Source organism: Parus major, chromosome 5 (genome assembly GCF_001522545.3).
Source record: "Parus major isolate Abel chromosome 5, Parus_major1.1, whole genome shotgun sequence".
Lineage (NCBI taxonomy): Eukaryota > Metazoa > Chordata > Aves > Passeriformes > Paridae > Parus > Parus major.
This window is the reverse complement of record NC_031774.1, coordinates 33,243,798-33,262,390: the sequence shown is the minus strand read 5'-3', so window position 1 is coordinate 33,262,390 and position 18,593 is coordinate 33,243,798. Positions and strand designations below refer to the sequence as shown.

General features: G+C 34.6%; 1 long non-coding RNA gene across 1 annotated transcript; it reads left to right on the top strand.

The window, feature by feature from the left end:
- Nucleotides 1-6,585: 6,585 nt before the first annotated feature.
- LOC117244608 lies at nt 6,586-11,704 on the top strand. Its single transcript, XR_004498044.1, has 3 exons — nt 6,586-6,625; nt 7,718-7,790; nt 9,936-11,704. It is a non-coding gene; the product is annotated as an uncharacterized LOC117244608 (long non-coding RNA).
- Nucleotides 11,705-18,593: the final 6,889 nt, after the last annotated feature.

Genomic DNA, 18,593 nt, shown 5'->3' with positions numbered 1-18,593 from the left:
ACTGTAGCTTCTCTGGGCATGGTCTTGTGGTTGCGGACTGCAGCAGTGGGGATTGGCCTCTTCTCCCACAATAACAAGTGACAGAATGAAAAGTGACCTCAATTGGTGCCAGGGAAGGTTTAGATTGAATACTATGAAAATTTTTCCCCTAAAAAGGAAGCACATCTGTTCTTTACGCCTGCTTCTAAAATTTCCTACATTCCTTGTCAGGCTTACGTGCACAGCAGTGACTGAATGGATGTTCACTTATTATTAGAGGTAAAATAGTCACAAACAAAAAATTTTTGTGGACTTTTGAAGTCGGCAACAATGGATCACTATTTCCTTTGAATATTTTCATTTCCTTCTGTTAAGGAAGTAGGGAAAATGTTATCCAGATTAGGGATAACAACTGGAATAATGCATATTCAAAATGTACATAAAATATGGAACCTACATTTAGTTAGAAAATGAAGCCAAGACAGAAAGAAGACTGGGAAGAAAAACAACAAATATAAGCTCCCTGGGAAGCTACTTCCACGATGTGAAGCCTAATAAGCAGCCGGATTTTTATCCTGCAGAAATTAGGACTAAAGAACTGTATTTTAGATACACTAGTCTTTCTACTACTTAAGAACAAATTAACTGAAACCAGAAAACAATTTTAAAATGTCAAGTCATCAGCAAGACAACCAAGCTTCTGCCTACTAGATAGACAGACACTTTTTTTCTAAAAATGGGTTTTATTCACAATACTCTCACAAAATCTCTAAAGTGTGCATTATATAACTTGTTTGCAATCTTAATAGCCCCTTTTCAACACATGTGCTTCTGGTGCCATCCACAGGAGTTCAAAAATCTGTTTCAGCCACCCACACATGTTTAAGATCTCAGTGCTTTATTACTATATTACTGCATCTCAGTAAAACAAGTGATTTGTGTTTTACTAATAGAAAAACAACAAAGGGAATTATTTACATGGGACCCATCTGTGGAAGAGATGGTGAAGGTATTCTTGAGAACTAATTGCCAAACAGCCCTTGAGCTTTAAGGGGAAAATGGACTGAACTCTTGACGAGAAATTTGTCAAGGAAAACAGCAGCATTTTTAATTAACATCAAAATAGGGGAACACTTTGGTAAGGCTAGTAAAAACATATTTTCAGTAGGTCAGGTACAGGGGCAGCTTTGATGTATGTCTCTGCAATGAGAGGTATGGCACAGCCTTCATTCTCAGCAGCAATTGCCAAATACGTAATTAGAATAAATGTGGTATTAGAAATAACTATTCAGCTTCTTGGAATACATACAAAATGATCTGAATAGCTGTTTTCAGTCATGAACAACAGGAAGTATCAATATGGTAAACCGCTACCCTCTGTAAAGACAATCTGTGGTGTGTACTAAACAAAGGAAAAAGAGAATGTTTTGTCCAAATAATTTAATAGACAAAACTCTGGAAAGTATTGTTGTTCAGATCTCACTTCTTTCCATGTGTGGAATTCTGACAAGTCAACTTATCTGTGAAGCATTGGCCATTACCAAGAAATGAATTTTCTCAGCCTCAGAACACTGAGTATTGCAAATTATAGGAGCTTAACTGTAAAAACAAAACCAAAAGCTGTGATGACTGATAGAGCAATCACAAGGAAGATTACATTTTGTGGAGGAAGCAAACTACTAGAGACTCAATATGGATTATACCACAAAATAAGACAAAATAATTGGCATTTTCCATTGTTTCTTCAATGATATATGTGATAGAAAAATATTTGCGAAGTATATATTAAATGCATGTGCGCACACACACAGGGCATAAAATTCCTTCTGTTATGATGTTGAAAATAGAAATAAAAGTAAATCGCTGTCACACATTAGACAAAATTAAAATAATATAAACTTTATTAATCCATCTGGTTTTTGCAGGTTCCAGTTTTGGCAGTCCTAAGGGAGTTATATAAAACAGATATACATTTCTTTTAGCTGAATTCAAGAGTTGTTGAAAAAATTATTAAAATTAAAGAAATTCCAAACTCTTAAGTATTTCTTGTGGTAGTCACAGTCACAATTTTCCTGGCTTATAAAAGAAAAGGTTATGCCCAACAGATATAGTAATGTATAATAATATATTTTGTTGAGATAACAGCTTTGAAAAAGATTTTTACCTCAAATCACATGTTTTGCAGATCCAATTATAGCCCATAATACATTTGGGTGTACCTTATTTAAGTATCAAATTGTACCTGTACCATTTGTGTCTCTCTATCAACACAAGGGTTGCAAACACCTTACAGTAATAGACTCCCAAGTGCCAAAGCAGCCCAGTGTCACAGGCATTCTATCAAAATATCCTTGGTGGCCAGTCTAAGCCCAATTCAATCCAATAAATGGGTAGATCCTAGGTTTTCATTGCCTTAGTATCCGGTCAACAAAAGAGAAATGCCTTATTGAATGTGCAAGACCAATTATTACTGCTCTCATTTCAATTTTTGTTTGTCAGCAAGATCTCTCCATACCCCAATGCTCTTTGAGCTCAGCAATAAAGCCAACATTATGGTCAGCAGAATGGATGGCTATATGAAAAGCTAGATTTAACCTATGTAATTATAGAAATTACCATAGAATTATCCCAAAGTAATTTTTATAAAATCATCACTAAAACAAAAAAGGCATACATACAGAGTAGGAATGCTCCTCTTCTTGGATAGGTCCTGTTTTTCACACTATGTAGCAAGGTAAGAAGGATGTTTCTTCAAGATAAGACAGGTAGTATCCACCCATGAGTGGGTAGCATTTCAAAGTACTAGTTTTTTATTTTTAAATTATGGAAGCTTATAATAAAAAATAATTTAATGTTGTAACCATTCCTACTCCAGCATTAAGTGACATTCTGTTCATTATGGTAATTCTCTCCTTAATTTTAATTTTGTAGAAGTGGTATGGCAGGTAAATGCAGCTATTTTTGGATAGGAAAAGAGCATTCACAGTGATGCCATTTTAATGCTGAATGATACTTTTTTTTGGTGCTATCACTGCATTATCCACAGCAATGATTCAGCAAATCCAAAAGGAATATTTCTTTATTCCATTTTCTTCCATTGCCCTGTCCTTGCTACTCTGTATACTCTGTTCACAAATCAGAGAGTTTTCAAAAGCCTTCTGCAAACAATAAACTGATTTCACTTACGTTCATACCTTGAGAGGTATGAGAGAAAGATGAGCAGTTACTCCTCTCATGCCCTGTTTTCTCTTCAGCTACTAATATACCTGGCCCTGAAATGATGAAGTTGCCTTTTACAAGTATTTTCTACTAAGTGCTGGGGAGATCTAACATGAAAGATGCTGTGAATCATGGTTATTTGTTGGTGCACTGATTGCTGCTATCAGCTGTGTGTGCTTCTGGCCAGGGGGGCATCATAAAAGCTGTAGAAAGTTAGTCATAAAAGCAAAAAACTACACTATTAGCTGTAAGAGAAAAAAAACAACAACAACTCTGTTAAAAATATTTGTGATACAAAAGCAAAAATTATGAACAATCCACTTAAATCAAAAAATTATGCATATGTAGCCTAAACTGTGCATGTCAGAGATTTTGTGATTATTATATATGTGAAACTGTGTTACTGAGACATAATTAGTATTACAATAGATGTGTGTGTGTGTCTGTGTGTGTCTGTGTCTGTGTGTCTGTGTGTCTGTGTGTTGTGTGTTCCCACATCATCTTTGCAAGGTCAGGGAGAGAAATTATTCTCCCTTAGAGGTAGGAACAGATGTACATAGAGATTAATCAGAAAAAGAGACAGGAAGAAATATTGAAAATCCAGTTTGAAGAACTAGGAATGTTAAGGATTTCTTTAAAACAGGTTACACCTTCTCAAACCAGGTGAAGGAAAAACTGGGGTATGTGGTAAACCCCCTACAGTTTACATGATGTGTTTATGTCATATGTGAAAACGTTATTAACAGTAACTAATAATTCTCTTTTCCGTGGGAGGAAAATGATGCTGTTAATACTGAAATCAATACATCTTTTCTAAGTTCTTCACTTAAAATCTTTAACTTATCTGCAAATGAGAGTGGAATGTTACAGACAAGATTCACCTTCAGAAGTCTCCCACGCTGTGTGGATTTGCTGATACAGCTATACAGGTTAGCGTTTTCTAATCTAGACAAAGCATTCAGCTTCGGTGTGCTCTGCCTGTTGATGCACTGCATCTGGGAGAGAAGGGGAAGATTACTTGGTTTCTCTAACCAAATGTAGGAAGGAACAGCTAAACACAGAAAAATCTACAGACAAAAAAAAACCAGTTTTATTATTTTAATATTTTCATGTTTACAGGCTAATACCTGAATTAGCTTCCATGACTGCAGCTTTAAGCAAAGTATATTAATCTTATTATATTGTAGGTATTTTATGTCTTTCAGATACAGGAGTGCATGTGAAAAAAAAACAGTCCAAGGAATTCTCCGCAATGCAGTTTTACATAAGGGCCTGTAGGAGCAGGCAGAATGTTATTAGACCATAAAAGCACATCAGGCTGATTTATGGTTTCTGATCAAGGTTTCTGTGAAAATTACTCTGCATCAACAGCTCAAGGTGACTGCTACCATTAATGTGTGGAAAATAAATGAGGTGGGGAGACTGATATCAGAGGAAGTAAAAGGAAGCGCTGAGCCAGTTTATATAGCACAGGCTTCCCATTTTGTTTTACAGTGCATAGAAGGCTGTCATCAAAATGATTGCTTTGGGGCAGAAAAAGCAATTCTTGATAATTAGATCTTATGGCAGGCTTTCTTACATCCGGTATATAACAACCATCAGGTAGAATATCTTCCTACTCTACGTCACCCTCTCCTCTGTCCTGTAAATATTCTTAGGATGTAGAAAATTAATAACCTGCCTTTTTTTTTTTGAAGTTATTTTCCAGAAGGAATAAAATTCTAAACACGTCTTCACAGGAGTCTCAGTGACTGGGACTATATTACACATGCTCTGATAGCAATTTGCATTTTGACCAGCATTACAGTAAATACCCGACATCTTTTCCACAGTTCAGTGTCCTTGTATTGTATGTTGTTTCATTTACCAGTGCTGGATTTTTTTATTCCACCTTTATTTTTATTGAAAACATAAAGCTATGCTTCCTATTTAAATACAAATGTATAATGCATTTCTAAAATTTAATTTATTAAAATTGAATTAATTTTATATTCATATGTTTCTAATGCACAGCTATTCTTTACATATATTTTATTAAATATACACACATACATATAATGCCAAGTTAAATTTTATTTTTGTTTTTGTTCTTGTTTTAAACAGTCTGAATTTTATTATTAATACTATTATTTTTATTATCTTCTGCATAATATTCAAGATATTTAAATGAAATAACAATAAAATTATATCCATCCAACCTACAGAGTTTTGTGACAATACTAAGGTGTAAGCCATGAAAAAATGTATTTTATGCTTCTACATAATTTTTAAAACCATTTTCTGGTATTTTACTTCTAGATTCTAAAATGTTGCACGCAGATGTGCAGTGTCATTTCACCCATTTGCAGAAATATCAGGGCTACTCACACAGCTGGCTATGAAAGCTGAACTGGTGATCATACAGGGCATGTTTTCAAAGCAGCCTTTGGAACAAAGACCATACCTTGGGGAAGGGCAGGGTCAGGATTTTGATTTTTAGGATATGATAACATACTAACTGCATGTTGTTTTCAAAACAAACTCTTGATTCCTAACCTAAATTTCTTTCATGATACTGTCACAATAAAATGAGGTACAGTTTTTAGTCCATCTTACTAAATTATCTATAGATTTTAAAAAGCAGGTGATTTGTTATTTTTTTTAACAAAATTGTTCCAAGCCTAAAAAATTATTTTAATTGTTTCTATTCTTCAGATGTATCCTGAGAGAAAAAGGACTCCTATGTTTGTGCAAGGGTGATTAGTTTGTACTGTTAATACGATGGATTTCCTGGTACTTAAATGAAAGCAGGTGGATAATTAAAACCAATGTGTAGCTAATCAAGAGTCAGATATCCTGTGATCATGAGGCCATGCTTGATTCTGTTCAGGATAAAAACCTAACTTTCAAGCTTGTTTTCTTTAGAATTTAAAGTGAAAATGGTGAGAAGGCTGGTTCCTGGGAAGAGCCTAATTTAGGTATCATTCACAGGTACTAAGGCTAGCTGGTCAAGATCATATTTGAGGAGTTTTTGTTGGCTTTTTTTGGTTGTTTTTGGGGGGATTTTTTGGGGGTTTTTTTGCTTTGTAACATTATATGGTTTTGTTTTGCAAGATTTTCTGGTCAGTGTTAAGGATGTTTTTTCAGAAAATAAGCATTAAGAGAAATCTGAATCTGTCTCTTGTCTGCCCTTGTTGCTCTGTGATGGGCCTTGTTAATGTTAACACATTACTAAATGTTAGTGTAAATCTCTGGTACCCATACTGAAGTCTTGGTAATCTCCAAAGCTCTTTTTGGAAAGTATGATAAGGCAGAAAGAAGGGACAGCTTTGCACAATAGTGTGTGAGCAGTGACAAGTTTTAGAGTATTTCCCATTCTACAGTTTAAGTTGTGTTTTGCCCTTGACAGTGTGATCACACAGAACAGCATGGTGCCTAGATCCTGGTGGTAAGTGGGAGCTGCTGTATACCAGTTATTTTCCTTTTCCAAACCCTCATGCTAGGGAGAGGACATACAATTTTTTCTCTGCTACAAAAGTTACAAATAAGCACTGGGAATCATATTTCTCTGTCACCTTTACTTGTATCTCTGACCCACTTCTCTACTACTTCTGGGCTACTGTTATGATCCTGTAGCTCATATGTATTGCTGCTGACAAAACCATGTTTTACTTATAGGTATTATGTATTGCAAATTTCTAACTGAGTGCTGAAATTTCAGTTTGATTAATCTCCCTTCCCCTTCTTCTCAGAATGTTTTTTTATAATCACATATGTAGAAAAAGCAATGGATATGTGTAGTTTGTTTCAAAATGTTCTCAATTACTTTGAATTTTGCTATTTCTTAACTGTTTTCGCTGAACAAATATGCCTTGGTAATATTTCTTTTTTGTTCTCCTACATACTCTGTATAAAGTTGGCTGTGATGGAAAAAAGTGTAATAGTCTTTTACTATTAAAAAAAAAATATTGTATCTTTACTGAGTTCTGTATGCTGGTGTTAAACACAAATTATCATGAGACATTTCTTCATTTCCTTCTTATGGTTTAACATGGAATAACTTTAATTAGATACTATTCTTGCTTCCTTGTAGGTTTTTCTGGTTTTATATATGGTTGGAAAAAAAAATCATATTAAATATTTCTTATTACTTCTAATATGTAATCTTTTTCATTCACAGTTTTTTCAGAAAAAAGTTAATTTTGAATGCTGAGAAAGATTTTGAAAAACACACAAATAAAAAAGGAGAAGTTTAGAAAATCAGTGAAATCTGTGCTATTTTTGTTATTTTAAAGCAGTAAGAAATGGTTGATTTTTTTCAAGTCTTGCATCTTAATATTAGGAAAGATGGAAGTTTCTCTCTCTGTGTTTGTTTAGAAGAGGATCAAGAGTTAAAATTGTCGGAAGCTTAATTATCTGTCTCTAACTTTTCTTGGTGTACATATGCATGTAATATCTACATAGAAGCATGTATAAATCAGTGTTACAGTCACTAATTCCTAATGGAAGTCTTTAACCATTGATATCTTGTGTCTTTCAGTATCAGATGCGTGTATGACAAGGATTTAGACGAGTCATCACAAAAGAAACAGGCTGCAAACGTTTTCTGCAGGGTAGGGGAACTGGCTGCAATATTCACTGTATGGGGTTGAAAGGGTAATTTTGCTATACCTCATTTGTGTTAATTAATCTTGACTACATTCTTGGCAGTTCTCTTTGATAAAGGCTTAATTGAACTTGGCACACTTTTCCTGTGGAAAACTTTTGAGGGTAAAGAAACAATTCTAAGAAACATTCTGAGGTACTCCTGTTTGAACTTCAATTCCATACCTAGCTGAGTCAGTGGCTTGAGGAAACAGTTGAATTACAGGTTTGGATAGTTTTGCAAGGAGGGGGAGAGCAAAAGGCAAATAATGAAATAAAAATAATTTATCATATTGCTTAAGGGAGAGTGACCTTTCAGAAATATCATAGTTCTAACAGATGAGGCAGGCTTTGGCAGTCTTTAGGGAAGAAGAAATCAATTACAGTATAGTACTGCTCTATCAAAGTATGGGTGAATGTACTGATTTTGCTGAGAGGTCTTGTCAGCCTGGAATGTCATGTTCTGCAAGTACATATGGGTCCTGGTAGGGCTAATGGGTTTTGGGAAATGGTGGCTTAAGCCATGATTGATCTCCAGTTAAGTCTGTGCCTGCGAAAGCCTGCTAAAGTTCCTTGAATATATTCAGCTCATTTCAGTGCTTCAGTACGGTATAGCAGACTGGATGTTTAATGTGCCCCACAAAAGAAAATAACTTTAATTGATAATGGTGTTTGGCAACAACAATAAATGGATGATAATTTTGGGCTAAGAGGCAGCCTGGTGATGGGAATCAAAGACAAAGTAATCATGATGGTAAAACTTATGGTTCTGGAGGTAGCCACCAGGGTACAAACTGCTCCAACCAAATCCTGACAGATAACTATGTTCCTGAAAACCAGTATTCTCACTCTGGAGCAAACCAGGAAGTTTTTAGCCTTTTATGACACAGAAACACTAAGTTTGAAGTGAGCAAAAAGTCAGTTTTGGATTATTCCACCATTTTACAATTCAAATGTAGCTGAGGAAAGAGATGAAATCCAAAGATTAAAAGGAAAATGTCTTTCAGTAGCCGCTGTGAATTGCTTGCTATTGTCACACTTGAGAAAAAGAAACTTCACCCCCCACCCCATCTTTCCCCAAGCATGTTCCAAAAGAGGGTAACAGTGAAATGCCATGACTTTGACCAAATTGCAGCTATATTGCATAGATAAAATTAATAAAAACCTATGGGTTTGGGGTAATATACTGCACTGAAATGAACACTTCCATGATTTTGATATTCATTGACAACTAAAGACAGGATAAACAAAAAGAAAAACAAAACAGAACAAAACTTAGGCTTACATAGCGCTCTTCAGGGAAGAAAAGAAAAACTTTTAAGATGGATCAAAAAAAAATGTTTTTCTACAGCAAAAGGAAGAAAGTTGGAAGGACCACAATAGCACTTCAGAAATTGTAATAGGAAAGATAATACCTCCTATGGTTATTTTCTTAGCTTTAGCACAAAAGTTCAGAGACATGAACGGATGTTAAAGAAAAATGGATTTGGAAAAAGACATACGAGGCTTTCTTGCATTCAGTGTAATCCTTGTTACTAATAGCCTTCCTGGCAGGTTGTTTTGAAGCAGTATTAGTCAAGAAGGTGATACTGTACCATCTGTCAGAAGTATATTAACAAGGCTTAGGAGTACTTTCTCATCTTTTGATATTATGAGGACCCAGTTGAATGTAAGAAATATTCAAGAGGCTGGGCTCTTAGTTACACTTCTTCTGTATTTACTGTAATCGTGTACTACCAGAAATAAGTACCAGTTAGAGATTCCTATCTGCCAAATAGTATTCAACCTGCATTTAAATTAGCTCAAGAGAGAAATTACCCTTTGTTATTTATAAAAATTACAGGCTTTAGTGTAAACTTTAATCTACTTCAATATGTCTAATGTTCTTATTAACATTTTTGTACAAAACAAAGGAACATTAAAAAGATAATACATTAATATCTAAAATATTTTACTGCATAATAACAGACAATACGTATTTATAAATATAGTTTATATAAGTATAAACCAATCTGTTAAGCACCTAAATATGACATTTGCTTTTTTATCTTTTTTATCTTCATATAATCTTGTGTAATCACTAAATCTGCAAAATACGTGATCTTCATTTGCAGGTGCTTAAGTATATCCTTTGGCCTTAACCTCGGTGGAAATTGGTGAATCTTAGTCCAGGTTTGCTGCAAAATAAAATAGGTGGTTTGAAGTAAATGTCAGCTTAATAGCTGTTTCATCCACTTCTTATCTTTCTGCAAATTGTTGAGCATCATATGCGTGACAAACCTATCTGACTCTGAGACAGAGGTGGTAATCATAAACCCTTTGCAGCTCTTTTCACCTGTATATGGACTTTGTACCAAGTTTTTAAGAAGCAAAAGTACACACCTCAACAACAATATTTCTTCACCAAGGTAACCCTGCCTGGCAGTGTCAATTTCCACTGACCAATTATAAAGGAAAATAGGTAGTTCTACAGAAGGGGTGGAAGACAACTATTCTGTTTCAAGGCATTTCAATAACAATTTCTAATGATAGGAGTAAAAAAGGTGATGATGATAAAGTGCAATAATACTTGAGCTATGGAGAATCTGGAAAGCAATTACTCAACTTTCCAAATTAAATTAATGCTTGAATATCCCAAGCTTTAGCGCAGTGTAATTTTTTTTGTTGTTGATTCAGTTTTTCATCTCAATTCCTCATATAGATCTACATCTTGGATATCTAGGTATGAACTTTTCCTGTAAGTTTCATTCTTTTAAGATAGTAAATTTACTTTTGACAGCTTTCAACTTTACATGGATTTCTTTTTTCATCTTTACATATCTATCTTCACAGAGTTAACAAAAGCATTGCCGTGGCAGCTGTATTCCATCAATTTTTGAGTGAAAAAGGCTGTGCTTAGATGTATGTGATGTGCAATCCTTTAACTTTTAAAAGAGGATATTCAATTTATATGTCTATCAAGATTGTGCATATGTGTACTTTCAATTTCCTGAAGATATTGAGTTATATTGTGTATAAATGGTTGCTTTGTATTATCCTTACCATAGGATATTGAAAAATGGTTTATGTGTGCTTGTAAATTTACGTGCAAAATTGACTCCTCTTTAAAACTATGTTCACTTAAAACAGGAAAACCACTTTATCTGGTATATATTTTGCTGCTTCTCTTTGTAATAAACTCATTCTTTGTGTTGTTTGCTTCACTTCATCTAACTAAATTTGAAAATACATGGGATGTTGTTGCTTCAATGTTGCAGATTTAATACATGCTTTTTCGAAGTATGAGCTTGCTTTCCTAAGGTCAGGCACTGGATTACACCATGATATGGAGTATGATTCTGCTTTTTCCATTGCCCTCTGAGCAATTTCTCATCTGGCAAACCTTCAAAAACATTGGGCACTGATGTCAGAGATGAAGAATGAAAAAGTATGTCAGTTCCACCAAAGAATACAAAATGTTGGTGCATTCATGTATCAAATACTGTTAAAGGTGGCTTTCCCCAATCAAGTGAAATAAAAAAGGTATTTTTTTATGGTTTTTATCTGTCTCTGTGGCCCTCATCAGTTATAAATCTTATTTCAGAATAAAAATTAATTGTGAGAAGCCTCATTGCACTGGTATTGCACCCAGCATTTTTGCAAATGATTCTATCAGTAGACATTTCTGTAGTGTTCAGTTACCATACTGATACCTGTTCTGCAAAAGTTATCCAGGCCTCAAATATTCTCTTCAGAAAAAGCAACAATTTTGACTTGCAAAACAAATTTAATTACCATTTTTTATTTCATTAAACTCATTCCATTTTGCTGATGAGTTGATAATCAAAAACTATGATGATGATGACCTCAAAAACTCTTGAGGAGAATTTTACATTTTTTTTCTGTACTGATAATTCTGCCTAAAATTTTTTCTCCTCACACTTACTCTTTTTATTAATAAACTTCTCCAAATATAATGAGAATTAAGTGGATATAGATTGGAATTAAACCCAGTTGAAACAAAAGAATAGCTGGCCCTTAATACAAAGTACTGGATGCTTAAACTGGATTTGATGATACAAAAGAAATGGCTCAGGTATTTCAGTTACCCATGATGTAATGCTCTCCTGACATTTTTGATTTGGGTACTATACTGCAAATAATTCTTCCTTGGCTAATTGGTTTTTAATAGTTTGAAGAGTTTATTTAACACCTCATTCTGTGTCAATAAGCATTTTGGAGATCTTTCCATGGACATTAGAAGTGTCAATATAAGGAATAATTTTTTATAAACTTCTGCATCTATAGCTTCTAACCAACTTGTGCCTATTTGTTCTGCCAGTTACTCTGCCCACTAATAATCCTCTGCTTTTCTTCACTGTCTAGGTAGAACATATTAATTTGTAGGCATCATCTACGCTACCTTGTTTTCATTAGCCAAGCAAAAGATACTTTTTTTTCCAAGTAATTTGACAGTCTAGAATATTACAGCTGCATTTTTAAGAAAAAAAAACAACTTCCAAAACCATCTCAAACAGCATTATTACCCTCTCTCCAGACTAATGCTCCTGCCACTGTTTATCATTACCAAACTTTTCAGGGTTTCATTTGTAACCAGCATCCTTCTTATTTTGACTCCTCATTAAGCATGATTAAAAATGGAGGCTTTGATTTCCACAAATGAACTCTCTCATGTTTCATTTGTATTGAAGGTAAATTTCAAAAGCGTATTTCAAGTAAAGTGCAGTTGTTTGTAAACCCATGCAGTGTTTTCTAACTTACTGTGTGTGTCTAGCGATTATTCCTTAAAATATATTCTTAATTTTGTATGTTACTGAGATAAGGTAATTGGTCTGTAGTCCATTGACTAGTCCTCCCTTCTCTTCCTATAAAGATGTTACATTTGTTACTGTTCAGAAATAGGTCACCTTTCTGGATTTGTAGATGTATTTAAAAATCTTAAAATACTTATTTTCTGTTCTGCAAATCTGTTTTCTAACTTCTCTTAACATTTTTGGTTATGAAGTAAACATATCACATTGGTTGAAGAGAAACTACATTTCTCTGAGTATTTACTGCTGGTTTTATGAGAGTTAGAAGTGGTTTGACCTTTTATGATCATTCAGGAGATTTTTGGAAAGGAGAACACAATTAATACTATCAAAGGAATAGTGATAAATTCAAAATTGTAAAGATCTATCATAAAGATAGAGGTGGTCAGTGTTCAGGTTATTACTTTAAGTTACTTCTTTCCAGAGTTTGCAGTTTTTACTACTGCATGTACCTCTTCAGTTGTAGCATCTTTTCTCCTCACCTGGAAACCTGGGCTTACAAGTACTTTAAAGAGGGGTCTGTGGAACAGAGCTGCTGGATGACACTCTGCCTGCTTCTCAACATGTGAGCTAACTGAGTTTGAGTCTTCTCCCTCAGTTTTTCATTGAGCTGAAGAATACCACTCTTTAACCATGACTGCTGTGTCTGAATCTGAAGGGAGCACTTGAGAACCATTTCCTCAAATATTTATGCAATTCATACTTTACAGTCAGTACAGAACTGTGTGCACTCCTTTCTTTTCCAATTTATGCAGGAATATGTAGGATGCTTCTGAAATCTCCTGTATTCTTTAATTATTTTTTAAAGTATGTTTTTGGACTCCACAATGCATGAATTTAAGTCTATATAATATTGGAAGTGTATATGTAGGTGGCAGTTTCATTACTTTATGATGCTCCTGGACAAGTGGGAGAGGCTGTGCTCTGTGGAGCTCATAGAATGCCCAGCTGCATATGGAATTAAAAGGTATATGAGTGGGCTGGAGGATGATAAATTGCTTCTGCTTGTCAAAAGGGAGATATTTTAATGAAGTTAGTCATATAAAAATGTAAGCTAGCCACCAGGAAAATTGTTAGAAATTGAAGGCAAACAAGAAAATCTACCAGACTAATTTAAAACAAGTAAATGTGTATCTCAAAAATGGTCAATATTTTACTTATTTAGACCAGAATCTTGATGGGACTTTTTCAATAATTTTGAAGGGTTTTGAATGTGGAGGTAGTGTTGCAGCTCTAGGTAATATTTCTCAGTCTGTTAATAATTTTATGTAGATCCAGTCAGAACCATGCTTCTCCTTATCTCACAATGCACATCTGAAGAAAAGAAAAGGATCTGGTACTATTTTCTCAGTGGCCAGCTCCCTTAGACGGTAGAAAGCTATGACTAGTTTCACCCTTAAATTTGTCTTTACCAGAATAAACAGTACAAATGTTGGGGGCAAATTTTGTTAAAAACAATGATGCATCTTGATTTTTTATACAGTACTTACATTTGGGGAACATGGAACCTTCTTTCATAACTTATAAACAAGGTAGACTAACGTATGTAGGAGTAGATTACTCCCCTCTGCCTTCTTTTGGTGATCTCCTCATGGTCACACTCTTATTGCTGTTCTAGTGCACAGAAACTTAGACATGTAGAAATTCTTCCCTTCTTGTTTAGCTTTAGAATTCAGATTTCTATCCAGACAACATCAAAAGCTGGGTTATCTGAAATAAATCAAAATACTAACTTTCCTGTGCTGGTTTTATGAAAGAAGTTTTGAGCTAATATTTGGTTAATGATTAACAGTTTATCCCTATTAAGCTCCCTCATAATTTGCTTGAATCCAGGGGGACCAGAAACAAGAATATTTAAGCATGTGCCTACGTGCATCAGGGTTTTGCAGTCTTGCCAATTGCAGTAGTCAAATATCCAACGAAGTTTAATTGTTAAAAATTATTTTCCTAGACCCATACATTCTTTTTGATAATTGAACTTTTGAGGTGTATATAGTCACATTTTCTTACTTTTTCTGTCATGACAAGAAGATGATGACTTTAATTTGGACTATATTGACCTAGAAAGTTACTGATAAAATCTGAGAAAAGGTTGGTATGGTACCAACTCCTCAAATGGACTATGATCTCAAAACTTAAAGGAGGGTGAGGGATTGCTTCAGTGAGCAAGAAACATAATACTGCAAATTACTGCCAATTTCAAAATACAGATTATGTTGGTTTACATTACAAGGTATTTAACATATTTTTTTAAAGGGAGATGCTTATATCCAGTGATTCTTCTCCACTAGCTTCTCCAAACTTTCACATAATTTCTTGTGAAACAGACTGAAGCAAAACTTTTCCTCTTGGTATTGAACTATTACCGGCTGCAATTCCAAATAGTAAGTCTAATTCAATTCAGATTTAGTAGACATGATTTTTAAACCCTACACAAATGTGTGCAGTTAAAGAATACTATTTTTCCCTCAACCATTTCTTTCATATATTTGGAACACTTTGAAAGGTCAGTTATTTATTTGACTGTAAAAATGTAACTGAGTTCATGCAACTTGCACTTACTTGCCATATAGTTACAGAACTTGTGGCAGTGCATTTCATTTTCATGCCCATGCATTTAAAGGGTGGAGAAAAAAACTAACAAAAAAAAAAATTAAAAAGGAGACCACCAACAGTGGAAGCGTTTTCTGCACAAGAAAAGATTCTGTGTGGGAAGGTATTAGATAGTCATTATAAGGCTTTTATTTCAATAATTATTCTTCAGCCTTTGAAATGTCATTATAGGTCAAAGAGGCAGCTTTTGTTCCAAGTAGAGCAGAATTTAATAAGGAAGGACACAATAGATATGTCAGATGGATAATAAATTGAAATTATGTCAAATTATGCGTTGTTACAAGAATCAGCTATGTGATAAGTTTTTGCATACTCCGGTTTTTAAGTTCACTAACTGTTGTGCAGCATTTTCTTTGTTGGAAACACCACACTGATCTGTCCTAGCTAGACCATACTCATTTAGTCATCTGCTTACAGCAAGAGAGATCAGTGATGCATCTATATTTCATCTGAGTATTCATCTCAGGGGATGTAAAATAGGATAAGTTTACTATAAGCACATAATGGGTATTTAGCCAGCTTTCCCTAGATCTCCATGCTTCTCTGAGGATAGATATATCCTGATCATCTGCAATCAAACAACATTTTTGCAAATACATTTCTTTGTGTTTTAAGAAATAAGAGTATATGAGTACAGGATGATGGTTGGTTTTAGTCCATGTTGTGTATAATAAACTGTTAAATAGAAATTAAATAGAAATGTTAAATATAAATTTTAATACATGAGGCCTTGTTAAAATTTCCACTCTAAAGTTAGAGTTTTAGATATGACTATCACATTTTCCAGGTAGGAATATTTAGTGACCTTCAGCAGCTGCATGGGTCTCGTTAGCTCAGATCTTTCTTGAGCTTCCAGTTTCAGGTTTTTACACACCATTAAGCATGTCCTCAAGTAAAACTAGAATTGACAAGATATGTCTGAATGTTCAGGAAGAACTTAGGCATTGTTTTGATATCTGTTTTATCCTACAAACCTCATTCAAAATGAGAATCCATCAAGCACCAGATTCAGCAGCCATAGAAGTTTTGATGTAGTTAAGATGCTCACATGTGCATGACATTGGTATGCCAGTTTATTCTCTATCCACATCCCATTTCAGCTCATTTCATTGTGCCAGCATCTAAATACTATCACAGCTGTCTGGAAAACCCATAATTACAGTCAAGGCTGGCAGTTGCCACTCTTACAGCAGGCAGCTTACAGAATTTTTCTTGGCAATAGACATCATAAACAGATGACAAAGGACAATCTCCTGGCATGACTGCAAAGTAGTTTGCTACAGGGCTGGCTAGCAGAACATGTTTTGTTGCACTTTGTTAATTTACTAGCATCCTTCAATAGCTAACCCAAATGAAGAGAGCCTGTATGTCCTGGTTTTCCCTGAAGTCACTGACTGGGTTAATGTTTTTTCTTTTTATTTGCAGAGGCATGTTTCCTGATTAAAAGGACTTGAGTGTGCATGTATATAGGGGAGGGAAGTCCACACTGAGTCATCATTACTGAACCTCTTTGTGAGAAGCCTCTGCTGGGTTCAATTAGCAGAGCTTTCTCAAAAATGTCTTTTCAAAATGTCACACCTGTTCTATGTTGCCCCTAAGCCCAGGCTGGCAATCACAGGGACACAGTGTACACTGGACCCAAAAATCTTTATTCTCCATTTTGCAAGTCCAAGTGCAAGAAATTCTTCCTCACCAGAAGGATTCTGCCCTTGACCTCCTTATGTTACTAGAAAGGGACTTAAGCAAAAAGTCTGGATTCTATGAGTTTCATTTGGTAAGGGGTGCTAACATATTAGAAACTATTTTATTCAAGCTACAAGAAAGGAAAGTGTATGGAAATCTGATCCTAGCCTTTGCAGACCTCTAGTCCCAGCATTTTTTTTTGCCATGTCCATGAAAACGTAAGCATTATTTTTTTTCAGCTGACATTGTAACAGTCTTGTTACTCTGGAAAGAGCTAAACAGATTTGTTCCTAGGCTTCAGAAGGAGAGAGTACTTGGAATAAATATAGTATCTGGACATGAAACATGCTTTATTAGATAGAGAGAAGCCTTAATTTACTTCAGTTTGATATGGCTAGTCTTTGCTTCTACTGCAGTACTGTTTTGTAAGTAATGCTTGCTATTCAAGTGGATGGAGAGGAGGTGTTCATTCAAGGTAGTGGTGTTAAAACAGAGTGTAAAGGTTGAAATGACCAAGTAAAGATTTGTGGCAAAACAGAGGAAGAAGATACTTAGGCTGATTTGAGGTATTCCATTTTCTTGGTGATGCAAAGAAAAAAGGTAGATTGTCTCTAAAGTTGAGGCCTCAGCTTGCTATGAACTGCCCTCTGAGAGGTTGACTGGAGCAGAACTGCAATACTGCTAAAATGAAGTTAACTTATTTGTGCTCTCTGCAGTTTAGTCGGACCATGAAATAGTTTATAGAACTATAGTACAAAGATGGAAATCCCAAGTGTGTTTATCTCACACAACTGTAATATCTGATGTTGGATGAGATTAATTTTCTGAACAGCTTCATTTATATCTTAAAATATTAATACTGGGAGCACTAAGGTGTTGTCATGTGCCGACGAGATATGAATATCATCAGTGAGTTTCAAAGGCCACTTAATGTGTAAAGAATACAAGTATAAAAAGGGGGTGATAATCACTCTGATCTGTTTGAAATTATTACCTGATAATGATAATAATTATTATTATTAGCTGAAGCTCTAGTTTTCCTATCCTTAAAGCTATCTATGATGCTTGAAGACTGTTGGTTAGAAAATATCACATAGATGTCAGTGAGGAGAGTAATATGTGGGGGTTTCCGTGCTTTTCTTCTTGAAAATCAGGACACATGATTTTTCTGAAGATTTTCTCATGAATTGCATAAAGCAAATTAAATTCTCTAGGTCCTTATTTTGTTATAATACTGTTTGCTAAATACTTTTTTCCCTGATAACTCTCTTTAGAGTAAAAATACTTTTTCTAGCTTTATTTTCTTTTCATATTAATAACCTAATATAAGGTTATTTTCTCTCCCCACCCACCCCATTTATCTCCTTCAGGTTTTTTCTGTCTGTGAAATTTTAAAAAGATAAATATTAGTTAATTTTCACATTCTTTTAACTAAAATTATTTTAATGGTATTTAAATTTCTCTGATTTTGAATGAAATATATTCTTCTGTCATGCATGCATTTTTACCATAAAGTAACATTCCACTTTCTCATTCCTTAGAACATTCTGATTTTGTAAAAAATGAGTTGGAGTATAACTGTAAAAAATAAACCACATGCTTTCAGCTGTGCTAGAGACAAACAGCACAGTTAAGCCATGTAGATTTTAGCTAAGGTGAGATTTG